Below are 4,596 nucleotides of genomic sequence, written 5' to 3'. Positions count from 1 at the left end.
CTATGAATCTTTCTATTTTTAAGTCATTTAGTAAAGCAAAAGAGAGCATCCAAATGAGTCTACAGCATCATAACTTTTCACATATAAGGAAAATATTTCTTTTGTCACCTTAGAAGCAAAATATGTGGTAAATTTAGTGTGAATAAAAACTTAGAAAAATTGATTAACCTAGGCTTGCATTTAAATAATAAAGAATAATATATTTCAGTCTGTAGTGGAAATGTGAGATAAGAGCAATTCACATTAAAACATACACATCTTCTATTTTATTATTCATGTTTTAATGCCTGCTAAAATAGAATGGATTTTTTAATATTAGTTGTGTGCTCACTTTGACACACCACAGACCACAGACGCAGAGGAAATTCAGAGAATCATTAGATCTTACTACAAAAGCCTGTATGCCACAAAACTGGAAAATGCAAAAGAAATGGACACTTTTTTAGATAAGTACCATATACCAAACCTAAACCAAGACCAGGTGAACGATCTAAATAGAAATGTTAGTCGCGAAGAATTAGAAACAGTTATCAAAAATCTCCCTTCCAAAAAAAGCCCAGGACCAGATGGTTTCAATGCAGAATTCTACCAGAACTTCCAAGAAGAGCTAATACCTATGCTCCTTAATGTATTTCACAATATAGAAACAGAAGAGTCATTGCCAAATTCCTTTTATGAAGCTACAGTTACCCTGATACCAAAACCACACAAAGACCCAACCAAGAAAGAGAATTACAGGCCTATCTCACTCATGAACATCGACGCAAAAATTCTCAATAAAATACTGGCAAACCGAATCCAAGAACACATTAGAAAAGTTATCCATTATGATCAAGTAGGCTTCATTCCAGAGATGCAGGGCTGGTTCAACATACGCAAATCTATCAATGTAATCAACCATATAAATAAACTGAAAGAAAAAAAACCATATGATCATTTCATTAGATGCTGAAAAAGCATTCGACAAAATTCAACACCCCTTTATGATAAAGGTCTTGGAGATATTAGGGATACAAGGGTCATACCTAAATATAATAAAAGCTATTTACAGCAAGCCGACAGCTAACATTAAATTAAATGGAGAAAAACTCAAAGCCATCCCACTAAAATCAGGAACACGACAAGGATGTCCACTCTCTCCATACCTCTTCAATATAGTGCTTGAAGTTCTAGCAATAGCAATAAGACAACATAAGGGGATCCATATTGGAAAGGAAGAAGTTAAGCTTTCGTTATTTGCAGATGATATGATAGTATATATAAGCGACCCCAAAAACTCTACCAAAGAACTCCTACAGCTGATAAACACCTTTGGTAATGTGGCAGGTTACAAAATCAACTCCAAAAAATCAGTTGCCTTCCTATACACTAAGGATAAGGAAGCAGAGAGGGAAATCAGAGAAGCATCACCTTTCACGATAGCCTCAAATAGCATAAAATATCTGGGGGTAACTCTGACCAAGGAAGTGAAAGATCTATTTGGCAAGAACTTTAAGTCTTTGAAGAAAGAAATTGAAAAGGACACCAGAAAATCGAAGGATCTCCCTTGCTCTTGGATTGGGAGGATCAACATAGTAAAAATGGCAATTCTACCAAAAGCAATCTATAGATTCAATGCAATCCCCATCAAAATCCCATCAAAATTCTTCACAGATCTGGAGAAGACAATAATCAACTTTATATGGAAAAACAAAAAACCCAGGATAGCCAAAACAATCTTATACAATAAAGGATCGTCTGGAGGCATTACCATCCCTGACTTCAAACTCTATTACAGAGCTACAGTATTGAAAACAGCTTGGTATTGGCATAAAAACAGAGAAGTCGACCAATGGAATCGAATAGAAGACCCTGACTTTAGCCCACAAACCTATGAACACCTGATTTTCGATAAAGGAGCTAAAAGTATACAATGGAAAAAAGAGAGCATCTTCAACAAATTGTGCTGGCAAAACTGGATGTCAATCTGTAGAAGAATGAAAATAGATCCATATCGATCACCATGCACAAAACTAAAGTTCAAATGGATTAAAGACCTCAATATCAGTCCAAACACACAGAACCTGATAGAAGAGAAAGTGGGAAGTACTCTACAACACATGGGCACGGGAGAACACTTCCTACGTATAACCCCAGCAGCACAAACACTAAGGACATCATTGAATAAATGGGACCTCCTGAGACTGAGAAGCTTCTGTAAAGCAAAGGACACTGTAACTAAGACAGAAAGGCTACCCACTGACTGGGAGAAGATCTTCACCAACCCCGCAACTGACAAAGGTCTGATCTCCAAAATATATAAAGAACTCAAGAAATAAGACCGTAAAAGGTTAATAAATCCAATTATAAAATGGGGCACTGCGCTGAACAGAAAATTCTCAACAGAAGAAGTTCAAATGGCCAAAAGACACTTAAGATCGTGCTCAACTTCCTTAGCAATCAGGGAAATGCAAATCAAGACAACATTAAGATACTATCTTACACCGGTCAGAATGGCTAAAATCAAAAACACCAATGATAGCCTCTGCTGGAGAGGTTGTGGAGAAAAGGGCACACTCATCCATTGCTGGTGGGAATGCAAACTTGTGCAACCACTTTGGAAAGCAGTGTGGCGGTTTCTCAGGAAAGTCGGGTTCAACCTACCTCTCGACCCAGCAATACCACTATTGGGAATATACCCAAGAGATGCCCTAACATACAACAAAAGTATATGCTCAACTATGTTCATAGCAAAATTGTTTGTAATAGCCAGAACCTGGAAACAACCTAGATGCCCTTCAATGGAAGAATGGATGAAGAAAGTATGGAATATATACATATTAGAGTACTACTCAGCAGTAAAAAACAATGACTTCTTGAATTTTGCATACAAATGGACGGAAATTGAAAACACTATCCTGAGTGAGTTAAGCCAGACCCAAAAAGAGGAACAAGGGATGTACTCACTCATATTTGGTTTCTAGCCATAAATAAAGGACATTGAGACTATAATTCGTGATTCTAGAGAAGCTAAATAAGAAGGTGAACCCAAAGAAAAACATTTAATCATCCTCCTGAATATTAACCTTCATCAGGCGATGAAAGAAGACAGAGACAGAGACCAACATTAGAGCACTGGACTGAAGTCTCACGATCCAAAGGAGGAGCAGAAGGAGTGAGAGCACGAGCAAGGAACTCAGGACCGCGAGGGGTGCACACACACACTGAGGCAATGGGGATGTTCTATCGGGAACTCACCAAGGCCAGCTGGCCGGGGTCTGAAAAAGCATGGGACAAAACCGGACTCGCTGAACATAGCGGACAATGAGGACTACTGAGAACTGAAGAACAATGGCAATGGGTTTTTGATCCTATTGCACATAATGGCTTTGTGGGAGCCTAGGTAGTTTGGATGCTCACCTTAATAGACCTGGATGGATGTGGGTGGTCCTTGGACCTCCCACAGGGCAGGGAAACCTGATTGCTCTTTGGGCTGAGGAGGGAGGAAGACTTGATTCGGGGAGGGGGGGGAATGGGAGGTGGTGGCGGGGAAGAGGCAGAAATCTTTAATAATTAAATAAATAAAAAATAAAAAAATAAAAAACTTAGAAAAAATTGATTAACCTAGGCTTGCATTTAAATAATAAAGAATAATAATATATTTCAGTCTGTAGTGGAAATGTGAGATAAGAGCAATTCACATTAAAACATACACATCTTCTATTATATTATTCATGTTTTAATGCCTGCTAAAATAGAATGGATTTATAATATTAGTTGTGTGCTCACTTTGACACACATATACTAAAATTGGAATGATACAGAGAAGATTATCATGGCTCCTGCACAAATTTGACACAAAAATTCATGAGGCACTCTGTACTTTTATAAGAAAAATAAGTTCAATGGGAAGGCATTAGCAAACACAGAGAAGTACAAACATGAAAGTGAAGACTTAAGATTACTCTGCTAACTTTTCACTTCCAACTTTTTCTTTAAAAATTGCAAAATAGGAGTTCGAGACCAGCCTGGTCTACAGAGCTAGTTCCAGGACAGGCTCCAAAACCACAGAGAAACCCTGTCTCGAAAAACAAAAACAAACAAACAAACAAAAAAAAACAACAAAAAAATTACAAAATAGAAGAGATAGATAAAGAGGATGAAATTAATGAAAACAAAACAAAACAAAATAACAAGACCCAAAAAGAGGAACATGGGATGTACTCACTCATAATTGGTTTCTAGCCAGAAATAAAGGACATTGAGCATATAATTTCTGATCCTAGAGAAGCTAAATAAGAAGGTGAACCCAAAGAAAAACATATAGTCATCTGCCTGAATAGGGGAAGTAGACAAGATTGCCGGGCAAAAACTGGGAACTTGCAGGTGAGTTGGCATGGGGCTAAGGGGAAATGGGGTGAGAAATGTGAGAAGGGGAGGAGGGGGGAAGCTTGGGGGATTGGGATGGTTGGGATATAGGAAGGGTGGATACGGGAGCAGAGAAATATATATCCTAATTAAGGGAGCCATCTTAGGGTTGGCAAGAGACTTGACTCTAGAGGGGCTCGCAGGTGTCCAGGGAGAGGTCCCCAGTTAGTACCTTGGGCAACTGTGGAG

General features: G+C 38.4%; 1 non-coding gene across 1 annotated transcript; it reads left to right on the top strand.

Moving 5' to 3' along the window:
• The first annotated feature begins 3,758 nt into the window (after nucleotides 1-3,758).
• LOC130890290 (U6 spliceosomal RNA) lies at nucleotides 3,759-3,866 on the top strand. The gene has a single exon (XR_009058727.1). It is a non-coding gene; the product is annotated as a U6 spliceosomal RNA (small nuclear RNA).
• Nucleotides 3,867-4,596: the final 730 nt, after the last annotated feature.

This window comes from Chionomys nivalis, chromosome 18 (genome assembly GCF_950005125.1).
Source record: "Chionomys nivalis chromosome 18, mChiNiv1.1, whole genome shotgun sequence".
NCBI classification, from domain to species: domain Eukaryota; kingdom Metazoa; phylum Chordata; class Mammalia; order Rodentia; family Cricetidae; genus Chionomys; species Chionomys nivalis.
Note: the sequence above shows the minus strand (reverse complement) of the source record. Positions and strands in the feature narration are given on the sequence as shown.